Source organism: Magnolia sinica, chromosome 8 (assembly GCF_029962835.1).
Source record: "Magnolia sinica isolate HGM2019 chromosome 8, MsV1, whole genome shotgun sequence".
Classification (NCBI taxonomy): Eukaryota; Viridiplantae; Streptophyta; class Magnoliopsida; order Magnoliales; family Magnoliaceae; genus Magnolia; species Magnolia sinica.
The window spans coordinates 25,347,478-25,362,105 of record NC_080580.1 but is presented as its reverse complement, the minus strand read 5'-3'; positions in this window follow the sequence as shown (position 1 = coordinate 25,362,105).

Below are 14,628 nucleotides of genomic sequence, written 5' to 3'. Positions count from 1 at the left end.
TTTGGATCACCTTGGGCATATTTCCATGTGTCCTTTAAACTCAGAAGAGAAGATACTTCAGTTTTAAGTTTCTCAATTTCAGATTTTAAATCAATAATTAGAGAGTTTTTGAATTCCAAATCGCATTTTGATTTTTCAAAACAATCTGAAATTTGTGATTTTTCTAAGACAAGTGATTCAAAATAATTTTTGAATTTAGAAAACTTTTCTTTTTGAAGTTTAAGTTTGACAGCAATTTTACAACTTTCCTTATATAGGGCATTGTAAGCGTCTTGAAGATCATCTTCATTTTCACATTCACTATTCAGATTTTCTTCACTTGTAGAGTCATTATCTGAAAATGTGAATTTGGCTAGAGTCATAAGAGCTTTAACCTCATTGCCCGACTCAGTTTCAGAATCTTCTGATTCAGAAGTACCTTCAGAATCAGATGATTCATCCCATGTAGCCAACATACCCTTCTTCTTGGGTTTGTCCCTTTTAGGACATCTATTTGCTAAGTGCCCATATTCTTGACAGTTGTAACATTGACTATCTTTCAAAGATTTTCGAGATTTGGGTCTAAACTTCTTTTTTATCATTTGATTTTTGAAAATCAACCATTTTCTTGCTTTTGAAAATCTTGTAAAATTTCTTAGCTAAAAGAGTCATATCATCTTCTGAATCAGAATTTTCTTCTTAATTACATTTAGAAGATTTTAGTGCGATAGATTTACCTTTAGGAGCTTTAAAGTTTAACTCGTAGATTTATAAAGAACCAACTAGTTCTTCTACCCTCATATTATCCGTATCACGAAGTTCCTGGATCACGGTTACTTTAGAATTGAACTGTTCAGGAAGTGAGCGTAATATTTTTGCACACACTTTACTTTCTAGGATTTTATCGCCAAGACCCCACATTGAGTTTACAATGTCATTCAATCTAGTGTAAAAGTCCATAAACATTTCATTTTCCTCCATATGAATTTCTTCGAATCTGGTTGTGAGGAGTTGGACTTTAGATTTTTTGACAATTGTAGTACCCTCGTGTGTCATTTCTAATATATCTCAAGCTTGCTTTGCGGTAAGAAATGATTCTTTTGAACTCATCCGGTGATAGTGCGCAAGTAATTGCATTTAGTGCTTTAGCATTTGCACTACTCTCACTTTTCTGAAGAGTGGTCCATTGGTAATATGGTGTGACTTTCATTGATTTTGAACCGTCAACCCCAGCAACTTCCATGATAGGAGGATTCCATTCAGTCACTGTGGCTTGCCACACATTTTCATCCATTGATTTGAGGAAGATCCTCATTCTGGCTTTCCAATAGGCATAGTTGGAGCCATCAAAGGGTGGAGGCCTAGTGACTGAAAGGCTATCAAAATTTGACATCTTAAATAGCTTAAATCGTTAGCTCAGGAATTAAATCCAAGAATAAAAAAGAGCTATTAGGCCCTTATACCACTTGAAATTACCAAGCTATAGGTCCTTTTGGGGGGGTGAATAGGACAATGCCAAATAAAACTTATAACAGCGGAAATAAAATAAATATGATAGCCAAAATAAATCACAATGCAGGAAAGAAAAATAACCTCAAAATTCAGATCTTGAGAGGTTGGTACAAACGTTGTTCTAAGGACAACCTTACACCAAAACCGAGTTTATGGTAGGACAACCTTATTTCTAGAAAGATCTTTGTATCAAATCTCAAATCGAAGAGGAATACGAAAATAAATACAAACTGAATTGAAATAAATTGCAATCACAAATGTATTGTTCTAGGGACAGCCATACACTATAAAAATGGCAGGGCAACCTTGCTGGAATAACTTTCAAATGAAATTGAAAATCAAGCTGATAAAGGAATAGCAGAAAATAAATTTTAAACTATTACAACATTCTCACAAAGCTTGAATTAAATAATTACAACATTCACCACCATACATACATCCCACAAAAATTAATTAAAGATTAGAAGAATAAATCAATCAACCACAACACAAGGGTTTATAGTGGTTTGCCTGTGTGTTCACCAACTGTTATACAACAGCCACACAAAATGCTACTCCACTCCTAATATCCTCACACAGGGGATATTAGCATTCACTAAAAATAGGTTTTCCCAGGTTCACCCAAAACCTTTACAATTGTGTCTTTGTCTGTGGGCTTACACAATTAAAAAAACCCCACTTCTGAGTTTTCCTGGCTCTCCTCAGATAACCAATACAACAAGATTTTTCTGGCAAATCTTGAAAGAAACCAAAACAAAAAGGAATTTATAATTAAATGTAAAATACCTGAATATCTCCTTCGTTGTAGCAGCCCGGTAGAACCAAATCAGAGTAGATGATTGAATGTCCAAGTTCAATGTCCAGTACTCAATTACAATGGTTCTAATTCTAATAGATTTTAAATTAAACCAAATAGGGCTTGCCTTAATTGATTTTGATTCCAAAGAAAGGGAATAACAATTCCTCTTATCAAATCAGATTGGAATAACAGAAACAAAATCAATTAAAATAAAGCTAAGGAAAGAGAATATTAAATAAGCACACTTAGCTTAGATGGAGCACAGAATTATCTCTCAGAAGTTCGACGAAGATTGGCTTGAATGAATTAATTAAATCGATGATTTCTTCTGAGATTCGTGCACTATTTATAGGTGAGAAGATCGGGTCTTCGACTGGTCTAGGGAGCTCTTCGACTAGTCGAAGCAACAACAGATATTTGAAAAATCCGGCGGGATATGCTCTGACCGTTCTACGACTGGTCGAAGGTCTCCTACGACTGGTCGTAGGTCTCCTTCGACTGGTCGTAGGTCCTAAAAAGCTTCGCTGGAATTCGAGTCGAAGATGTTCGACTGGTCGTAGATGCAGTCGACACTGTTCCTACGACTGGTCGAACAGATTCCTGGACTAGTCGAAGCCTAACAGATTTCATCCGGAATTTGTAACAAACTCACGACTGATCGAGGAATTTCTTAGACTGGTCGAAGCAACTCTAGGACTAGTCGAAGAAGGCCTAGGACTAGTCAAAGAACAGGCCAATCTCATGTAAAATAAACATTCGGTTTATGTATCCGAAATGACCTACTTCTAAGGTCAACCTATGGTCAATCAAACCTCAATCATGAAGTATGGACATTGAAACATTAGGAACAAGTGACCTTGAAGTATCAGCCTTGAAGTCTTGATGTAGATCAATCTTGAAATCTTCATGTAGCTCAATCTTGAAAGGGTCTTGAGTTCTTTACCAACTGCCTTGTATTCTTCAGCTTGAGTCTTGTCTTGTGAGCTTAGCTTGTTCATGAATGTTGATCCTTGAGAGAGCTTCACTTATGCAAGTTATATATAACATAACAGTGATTTTGGCATCACAAATTTGACAACAGACAGGGATATAAACTATAGCACTTACATGGACCCCACCTAGAAGTATGACAAATTTCACCCTCATCCGTCCCTGTTTGATCACCCAAAAGGGTAGGCCAAGGAGGGTGGACAATCTAGATTTTTTCTGGACTGTCCAGCCACACTGTTTGCTAAAAAATCATAAATATCAGCCTGATTTTGAAATGGTGGGCCACCTTTCTGGTGGACCCCACCTTTCTGTATACTTGTATAGAAAGGTTTTCCTTACATTTTTCCAAATTTACATATACTTGGGCCCACTCAAATGGGGTGCAAAAGTCAGGGACAGCAGCATTGCTGCAGGAGGAAAATAAAAATCTAGACCTTGCTGTCCATAAATTGCAGGAGTTAAATAAAATATTTTTACTATCCTGAAAATTTTAAATTTTTTTAGGGAGGTGTCCCACCCATGGTAGGACTTACCTACAAAATTCCAGGCCAAGGGATCCCATTTGGGCATCCAAAGGGGTGGGCCAACATACTAGACTACCAGAAATTTCTGCTATGCAATCCAATAGCATAGTCCCATAGAAACAAAATTTTAAAAATACTTTATAAGAAGTTGGGCCATATTTCTGGGTCCCACCTTGTTTTAGACTTGATGAGGGACCTTAGGTCCAAATTTTAAAAATTTTGAAGGCCCAGAACCCACCCATTTGGATGGCCTAAATTCAGAACAGTTATTTCCAGCAGCATCCCACCCTGGACACATTGTAACTCTTGCAATTATTAAAATGCTTCTAAGTATCCAAAAATTATAAAAATTTATAGAGAGGTGTTAAACCCACGGTGAGACCCCTGTGTACACTGTGGTAAGGGCCGGACTGACCCACCACATTGGGACGTCCAGGTCAGTCTGATTTTCTGGAAAGATTGTTTTATTTAAATTTAGGAATATCCTAAAATTATGAAATTTTATGGGGGTGTGGCCCACCTATGGAAGTATCACTCTACAAATTTTTAAACCTAATGGACATTTGAGCAGACCGTAGTACGGCCTCCAAATTTGGGTCAGTTTTGGGCCAAATACCTAGGCCCGTAGGACTACCCACCATGGGACAACCCTACCTTGAGCTGTTGTTGGACCTGTATTCCAGCAGCATGGCCCACTCTTAGTGTGTGTTGTGCATTCCCTTCTTATCTGGTCGGACCCATATTGATATGTGTGGGTCATCAAAAAATAAATACTATAAATCAATTTATTTGCTGGACTCCAACAAACCCAGAAAGTGGGTGGGCTGGAAATTCAGCAATTGGCCCAATGTTGCCGCACCATAAATGTTTGTTTTGTGGCAGTATGGCCCACTAGATTTAGGGAAGATTTAAGTCAGTTATCTTATAATTTTATTTTTATTTTTGAGCTTAATTAGTGCATGATTAAAGGCCCATTCCAATTGGATTCTTCTCGGGCTAGTCTTCTAGTTAATAGGCCTTATAGCCTTGGTTGGGCTGGAACTTTTGATAGGCCCGCTGGGCCCTTGGGTCCTATATTTACCCCGCCATTGTGATGGGTCTTATGGGCCAAATACTCAAGTAGTTGGGCCCTTACTTGCCCATTATAATAAATCCATACTTGGGCCGAGATGTGAGGCCCAACTTACTTGTGTTAAATATAAGGATTTCCCATATGTTACGAAAATGGGTTGTCCATTGGGCCCACCATAATGAGTGAACCCATGATCCTTATGTTTGGGCCCAAACTTCACTTGTGGGCCCACTTCATGGCCTATGATTTGGGCCTAGGATATGGCCCACTAGACTATACATTGCTTAGACTTTAGATCTCTTATCATATGCGTAGCAAGCTACCTTTTTGGGACCTAGTTGAGGTTGGATGTCCTCCTTGGTGGCCCTAAGGTAGGCCCATAGAGGCCTTTATAGGTGGTTAAAGGCCCACCTTGGGTTGGCTAAGACCGTCCCTCTTTAGGGCCATGGCTCTCTCTTAGCATGTGGGTCATCCCAAATTACTGGGCCCCCACTAGAGGATTTCTCTACTTCTTAGAATACCTATCTACGTGCCTGGACCTTGGCCCTCCTTAAGATGGAGGATTCCATAATTTTCGCAGGTAGCCCACATACATTTCGTGACCCATATGCATCATCTGTATAAATTGATTGCATTGTGTGGTGGTCATTGAGGGATGGAGTTTCTCTCCTCATGCACATTGTGTGCCTGTAGTTGGTGCATGATTTGTGTGTGTAACTCATGCATTGTCATTGCATTTCATGATGATACCACCCTTGCTTCATCAGGGCCTTGCTTCCACAGGGACATTCATGGATGGCCGTATGTGTGGATACTGAAAATATTATTTAAGCATACCGGGTGCATAGGATGCCCATGGGTAAAATTTTCAAAACTTCTATGGTACCAAGGATCTGCTCCAACGCTGTGACCAGGTGGAATATATGAGCGCACGAAAGCCTTATACCGTTAGCCTATGACTCCCACTGTCAGGTTGTCAGTTAGATAGGGGTGTAACCTTACCTGCCTGGTGTGAGGAGGCATTGCTAGGCTGAGTCCGACCGGCTCATAAATGGGTCCGCTACCGTCGAGCCTTGTTGGTGATTGGCTGTCCACAGGTGGGTAGTGAGGTCTCTTACGCTCGTTTGATTGTGCGGGGTCTGTAGAACGGCAGTCATTCAATAGTGTGTTAGACCCAGGTGATTTCCTTATGATTGAAAATATACTTGATATGTGGTTTGGATATGAGTACTGACATTACTTGCATCGCATTAGCATTAGTTGTGTAAACCCCTTCATGCATTGCCTTGGTATGGCGTCCAATACTCATTGTATGGTATTCATGATAAGACTTGGTAATGCTAGTGATATTCTCATTAAGCATGTTCTTTCCTTGTACCTCCTGTTATTCTTCTGTGCACCATTGACACACACTTTTACCACCCTCTAAGCTTCTATAAGCTTATGCATGATTAATGCGTACAGGTGATCCTGGACAAGCATCGTAGAGGCAGAGCATAGAGTAGAGTTGAGCTTGAGGACTCCAGTGTTGCTGATTTCTCTCTCTTTTCCTATTATCTGATGTATGTCCTTTTGGGCCTGCTGTAAACTTGTAAAAGTTCAAATTCTTAGTGGATTTTGTGATGTGTGCCCTTTGTTATTCTCAGATATACTTGTTGTGATCTTGGGTATACTCGTATTGGAATGATTATACTGTTATGAAAATCCTCCTTATAGGATCCCAGGATCGGAACCTGCCTCAGGAGCTGAGAATGGGGTACTACGGAGGCTGTTGCAGCCAGAACTAGCCATCGGGTTCCTTGTGAGTCCGGTTACAGAGTCTGGGGCGTGACAAAATCTTAATCATATTGCTGAATATGGGTTGCATGAACTTCTTTTTAATTTTGGATGGGAAAAATTTCTTTAAGGGGAGAAAATCCATATCGATCAATAGTTGAAGGGATGTATTCCTCTATTTCATATCTTTCTTTAGAAAATAGCATCTTTTTTAAAGTAATTTTCTTAGATGAAATAATTTCAAGTACACCCTCCACCAACACATCTTTAATAGAAATAGAATTGGCAGATGATGGAATTTTAATTGCTTCTCTAATGGACAAGATGTCAAATTCTGGAGATCAAATAATTCTCTACCATTTGGAAAACTTTTTCCTAAGTACTTTGTTCTTCATCACATTTTTACGTCTAATGTTTATCAGAGAGTTGGTAACATAACCAATCTCACTCCATTTATGGGTTCGTATCCTTCATGCGATACCTACTGAGTTAAAAATTGTCTTCTGACTCTCATTTATTACTCCATCATTCATTATCGGATGCACCCAAAGCATAGTTCTCTTCCATTTAGTTACCTCATAACATTTCTCGTGTTATCTTCTCATGTCCAAATTCTTCCTATTAAGGCACCGAAATCTGAGCTTCCTTTTAACTCTTCAACTTTACGCATGATGAATTTAACTCTTCTGCCTGAGCAACAAGGCATATATGTATATAGGTAGGAAGAGAAAGAAGATGTTAATATGGATGACATTTTCAAAGAATTGGAGGAAGAATCGGCAGAAGATAAAGATGATTCTAACTATCATCTTTTAAGTTTTAATGAGAGATTATCTTCTTTAGAGTATAGGATGGATGTGTTGCATGTATCTCAAGAAGCTTTGGCTTTAAATCAAAAGCTTAACTTGAAGTACATAAAAAAGTACTTTCATCATATAAGCAAGAGCTTGAAGAATATTGATCCTATGATGCCAACTCCGTCTTCCTATGAATCTTAATGATGTTTATTGTCATGAGTTTCCGACTTTGATATCTTTCTTTATATTCTCAAATTTATGATCATAACTTGAAATGCTTGTTTAATATTAGAACTTTGCAAAGTTTCATCTTTAATGTTTAATATTTGATCATATTCTTGCTTCTTATATATTTCTTATCTTTCATCTTCCTTTGTGAAATTGTGACAAAAATGGCAAGAGATGATATCGATGATATATATCATATGTAGAAACAAGATTTTTTTATTTTTTTTTAGTATATTTTTTAGGGAGAGCAGGGAGAGCGGATAATGTATTCTTCATATAAAATCTTGTACTAAAAGTTCTTGATTTGAAGCATTTAATATTCTGATACTAATTATTGAGTTTATGTAATTAATTAAGAATTTGTAAAGTGATGAGTGTGATGAATGTGGAATGATATGAATATGTAATATGTTATGTTTTGTCACGAAATTGACAAAGGAGGATATTGTAAGTGATAGTATTTTAAGCACAGAAGTAAATTGTCAAATTTCGTAGAAAAAATGTATAGGGTGTGGATTTTCAGCACACTTCAGCTTTATTCAACATTTCAAGACTAGAGCGTAACTTAACATCTCAAGATTAGAAGGCTCAGAAAGATTTCAAGAGAAGAATCATTTGTATGCCAACCTACAAGTAAAGATTACCTTAAAAAAGACCCTATGTTAAAGATTACCTTAAAAAAGACCCTAGGTTAAAGTATATCTTAGTGGTTTTCTAATATTTAAATTATGGTGATTTTACGTAAAAATGAAGGGTATTAGGCCATCTCAACCCCTCCTTCTGCTAGCCGAACCATCTTAGTTCTGTTCGAGATTAGACTAAGTCAAGTTTCCAGCAACCATTAACTTTGATTTTTATGGAACTTCGGCCAGCCTGACTCTGTCTTCTACCAACCGAACCAACTCGAGTCAACTCGAGAGTGACCTGGGTTATGTTTACATCAATGCATATTTTTTATTTCTCAGAATCTTATACCAGGTGAACCCTGTCTCCAGCCAGTTGAAGGTATCTTTCGCCAGCCAAAGTTTGGCTCAAGCCAACCTCAGTTTATTTCAAAATCAAATCCCTCGAAATTTAATAGCTATTGAAACAGTATCGAGGAACTCCGGCCTGCCAAAGGGATTATTAGGCTAACTGAAAATTCATATCTTGGAATATAAATAGAGATCATTTCTCATTGTTTCAAAGAACAAAAAAATAGAGAAAACTTTTAGAAACAAAAGAGAGAAATCCTAACCTTTTTCAAGCTATTTGCATTGTCATGCCTATATTATTTTTGTAGCTTATTCAATTCTCTTTTCTAGTAGTGATTAATTCAATTAGAGAGTGCTTGATACTTAACTTGAGACTAAAGAATTGAATCTATAGCTTTTAAGCTTTTATTCTTTGAAAAATAATGTATCCCTAAATCCTTCTTGGTTATGCATACATTGATTCATCTTCATCTAAGAAAAATGATTGTTACACCTACTGAATCTTTAACTTCAAAGGCTTCATCAATATCTTCCCTTCGACTCACGTCTTCAATACGATAAGTTTTTAATTTCAATAAATTATGAAATTGCTGTGGAACTGCTAGTACTGAAGTATGAAGTATGACTAAGTGTCCTAAAGGGGGGTGAATAGGACTTTTCAAAACTAGTTATTTATTAATAACATACCTTTTAAAACAAAGAAAATGAGGCAAAGTAACTCTAAGGCTTCCAAGCCAATAGAGGGTCCAATTCACATAGGCTTATACAAGATTTATATATATAAGCAAAACCTATAAGGATTGTGTATATTGTGTGTGGAATGTGACTTCTATCAACAATTATACATTAACTAAATCATGCATCATTATGACCATACAATGAACATAAGCATAACTAGATAAATGTACTTAAGGCAATCCCAAACACAATCATGCATAGTGGTCCAGTTACTTGCCTCTTCAACTTTTGGTAGACGCACTCTCTCCAGGAGTGTACTGGATTTCACTATCCAATGGTTTTAAATTAGGTTAACCATGAACCTTCACAGCCTATACAAGGTTAATTAAGATACCTACACAAGGTTCTCTTAAAAGCTTACATAAGGTGACTCATCCTACCTAAGGACTTAACACTCGGAGCCTACACAAGGCAACCCAAGCCTACACAAGGCTACATGTCTTACAAGTCCTATACAAGGACACAGTGTATTCTCCCGTCGGAGGCCTACAACTAGGACTTGGCGAGTTTGACACTCAAACTCTGAATCTCAATCCTACACAAGGAAAGGTCTTTAGACACAATAGACTCTAAATATTTACAAATAAGTGGATGAGTTTCGTTCTCGTACAAAGTGAAGATCTTCAATAATGATGAAGACTCTTCAGTTCCCTTAAACCGCAACCTGCTGATGATATTTTCGCAAATACTCTGAGGTTGTGAGGTTTAGGTTTTTTTATCTTCTCTATGTAAAAGATAAGATTTAAATCAGTAGAGAAGGTTCTTATGAGTTATGCATTCAAGAGTTCCAATGATAGGTATACTTATTTGGAAGCTCCATAAATGCTAAAGTTCATAATTCAATCCAAGCATATAAGATAGTGAGTTGATGCTTAAGCAAGGGATTGAATGATGAACTCTAATTGGAAAGAGAGAGTGAGTAAGAAGGTATGTAGATCTTGCAATAACAGGCTCAAACTCTCTTCGATTCTAGCTCATTTTACAAAAAGTAGCACTAGTGTATTTATAAAGCAAAAATTCCAATGGTAAAAAAATGGGCAAAATTTTGAAATCATTGATGCCATCGAAGGGTGTTCGATCTTATCAAAATTTGAATTTCAATACCATCAAACTACCTTCGATTACATCAACTCTCTACTCAATAAGGGCCCGTTTGGATGGGTGGATTGGAAGGGATTGAATGGTATTAGGGTAGATGGCATGGATTTCAAGGCAATGATGGTGTTGTCAGTGGATTGTCTTAAGATCCATGGGATTACTATATCCCGGGATTGCTATATCGAGTCTGTTTGGTATGCTCGGTCAATCCTGGGATTAAACCTTCCCATCCCTTCCAAACCCATGAACCAAACACGTCCCAGGCAAATTTGAACAGATTAGGTTGGATTGGATGGGATTTAAAGGTAATGATGGTATTGTCAGTGGATTGTCTTAAGATCTATGGGATTACTATATCCCGGGATCAGATCACCCAATCTGTTTGGCATGCCTGGCCAATCCCGGGATTTAACTTCCAATCCCTTCCAATACCATCCAATCCCTTCCAATCTGCTCGGCCAAACGGGCCCTAAAGTCATTTGTAGAATAGATTCTGACTATTTTTAATTGAGCATATTTTAATGAAATCGACATGCACTTCAATTCATTAAGTGACACTTGATTCCATTGAGATTGCTTTTGTAAAATACACAAAGGTTGCTAGACAGTTTTGTCTCATGTTCAACTTTATCGAAGAGCCCTTCAATCCATCGAAGTTTGAATTTCGATGATATCAAATGGACTTCGATGAACTTTAAGAAAATAGGTTTTCTTTGAAAAACTTGCTGGAAAAAACTAAGTTTCGATGATATCAAATAGACTTTGATTTTATCGACAACTTACTCTCGAAAACATCGAGGAGGCTTCGATGTCATCGAGGAGCACTTAGAGTATAATTTGTTTCTTTGGAAGAATTTTAAGGTCGAAGTAATTGAGGGTCATTCGATGTTATTGAGGAGTGAACTTCGATGATATCAAATAGCAATCGATGCTATCGAGATTTCTAGCATATCTTTCATTTTTGTTGTTGGACAGAATAGGTGATCGTTCGATAATATCGAATGAGGTTCGACGTATCGAAGATGCCCTCGATTGCAATTCGATGCACTCGATCAAGACTTGTGATTTTTTCAGGTTTTGTTTCTTTCTTCCATTTATACTCTTGGTGCATTATACCAACTCTACCAAAAGATGTTTTAATTCATTTTATAGTGTAAGTTGGGATTATATGGGGTCATATACCTGCTAGGGTTTGTTGTGGGATAATGAGGCTATGGCTAACAGGTTTAAGCTTGATCATGGACTTCATATTTTGTTGAGTCTTGGTCTTGATGTCCTCTTCTAAGGACTCACTTAGACTGACTGACTTAACACTCATGTATATTGATAAACAAGGACACTTTCAATCTCCCCCTTTGTTAATTACATGATAAAAACAAACTAACAAACCCTATATTATTTACAATTAACACAATACATAAAAAGTCTTCAACTAGTTCTATTCTTGAGTTGATTGTAGCTCCTCCATGGTTCATGCTCTCCTTTATGCTCCCCCTAAGTTCCTGCATTAAGAAATAAGAAACGCAAGACGACAGAAAACTTTGGGAGCATATGTTTCTCTCCCATTTTGTCAGTTATTAGCAAAGGGTAAATGATAGAATATGTAGATCAATACAACTAAAGTATGAATTGTACATATAAATCCAACTTAGAGGGAAAATTAGAAAAACACATAAGTTCATAAGAGAGAAGAATGAAGTATAAGAACTAAATGTGAATTAAGTATGCCTTTGAGAAATGTATTATCATAAATCATAAAAGGCAATTTCAACTTTGCAAAAAGAAAGTGATAAGATATCATCATTCATCCCCAAAAGTTAACCAAAATAAATACCCCAAGCTTAGGTAGTATAATCATCATCCAAAAAGAAAGCCCTTAAAGGCATCAACATCCAAAAAATGTATCATCCAGAACAATAGTTTTCAACAAAGGGACACTATAATCTGATATGGATGGGAATTAAGATTTGATCAGATTGGCTTGCTTATCCAAAAAGATAACTGATAAGCAAGCTAGTGACCCTATATCTCCATCTAAGGATAAGCTTAGGTCGAAGGACCGACACCGTGTGGCAAGGTGTCATCATGTCTACATGTGATAGTTGATATCAGGTCCTCCAGTGCCTTCTCCACTCACTCGTGTCCTATGTGCATCACTCATGTGATCCGCTCGATTTGCGACAACCGTTCATCTTACTGGCAAAGCTAATGTATGATCGAGGCGCAACGCTCGCACTGGCCAACATGACGACGAGTGTGTGTGACTGATGTGAACGGAGCATCACTGGGTTGTTGTCTCTCATCCTCTGTTTCTCCTACCTCGATCTAATTGCTTCAGTTTCGGCTCCTATAGCTTCTGTTTTGCCCATAGTATCATCATGATGGGGTCCAGTAGAAGAAGCTGGTATATCCAGTTGAACCATTCTCTTAATATTTGAATTGGTAAACTTGCGAGGCTATCTAGGACAGTCAGTGGTGGGAAGTAATCCCACATGACGAGACAAAAGACAGATGAGATACGGGAATGGAATGTAGGAATCTCTAGTCCCTTAGACTGTGACGGCCAACTGATGCAAAATAAGAGTAGGTAGACACAGTTCCACTCCTTGACTGATGGCATACAGAATTCCCAACATGGATGGGGTGAGATTAGATTTGTTGGTGCCCCGAGGATAGACGTTTGTAGTAAAAAATTTGTAAAGAATACAAAATTTAGGAGACATGTGGGATCCACGCAGTGCATTAACCTCATGACAAGGAATGTTTTTCCCATAACAGAGATGTTTAGTGATTTTTGAACGAACTTCAAGTGAGTTAAAGTCATATTCTACAAAACCTTGAGTCTTTGTGGGAATTCCAATGAATTGACTGGTAAGGGCTAGAGTGATATGAGTAGTGGTTTGCCTAATGGTGACATCTATGGAGGGGGGTCAGACACGGGTGAGTGACAGTAGGCTAGAAACCTATATATTTATTCGTTTCGAGTCACTCCACCAAAGTCAAGCATACTTGACCACCCAATGGCCTCAAGCATTGGTTCAATCCCAAATGGCGTTAGACAAGTTCTGTCAATTTGTCTCTCATTTACCATTTTTCTTACTCTAAAATTTTCATATAGAGTTTCAGGTGGTGGTGCCTTAATAGGGATTTGAACTTCAGGGGCAGGATCATTTCTCCGTGAAGGAGAGTCTATTTGGGTTGGTTGAGCTAATTTTCTTCTGGCAACCGTTTTGCTTCGTTTTGCCTTGGGATTGGAAGATTCTCCTTACTCAAACGATTTCTTGTCTTTTCCCATTTGTAAGAAGGAAACTCGAAATGAATAGATATTATAGGGAAGGACTAGGGATTGGATGCAATGAGACCTAAAACAGATGGACAAAACGATCTCGAAGGTGAGATTTAGATTTGGATAAGTGGAAATGACTTACCAACCTCAAATGATCAAGAAAATGGATCAAATGCAAGTCCACTAGCGTCTGTGAGTCGAGGAGCCGTGGAACGAGGGAAGACGAGTGAATGAAATGAAATTTCCCGCCCGTGTCGCATATATAAAGCGTGACTCTTCAATTTTATCTAAGCACTTTTGGTGATATCGAAGGTGAACCTTCGATTTTATCAAACCATATTCGATGATATTGAAAGGAGTCCAGATAGGTCGGGCGATTTTGCAATGCTTCAATTCTATCAAGTAGTGTTCGATGTTATCGATGGTCATTTAATTGATATCGAACATCCCTTGATACTATCGAAACAACTCATTTTTCATTTCAGATTATCTAGCCTTTTTCAAATGATGTACACATATTTTTATCAGTATGTATGTATTTTGTACATCCAAAAAGTGGTCAAACAAAAGACAAACAAACTTTACACATCCAAAAGGTTGGCGAGAAAATGTTTCCTTAAATATTGTCATGAGAACCATCTATCAATTTGTAAAGATGATTGATCTTCTGAAGAATATTGAATGATGAACGTAGATCAATCTTCTTTAATTCAAAATGAGTATCAGAGCATTAAGAAGAATCTGCATGATACTTAGCTTACATGGAGATGCTGAGCTTATAAGTTAATTTTCTGAAATGTTTAAGTTTCAACAATCTCCATATATGATAGAAATATTAGTCAAGAGAGATTGTAA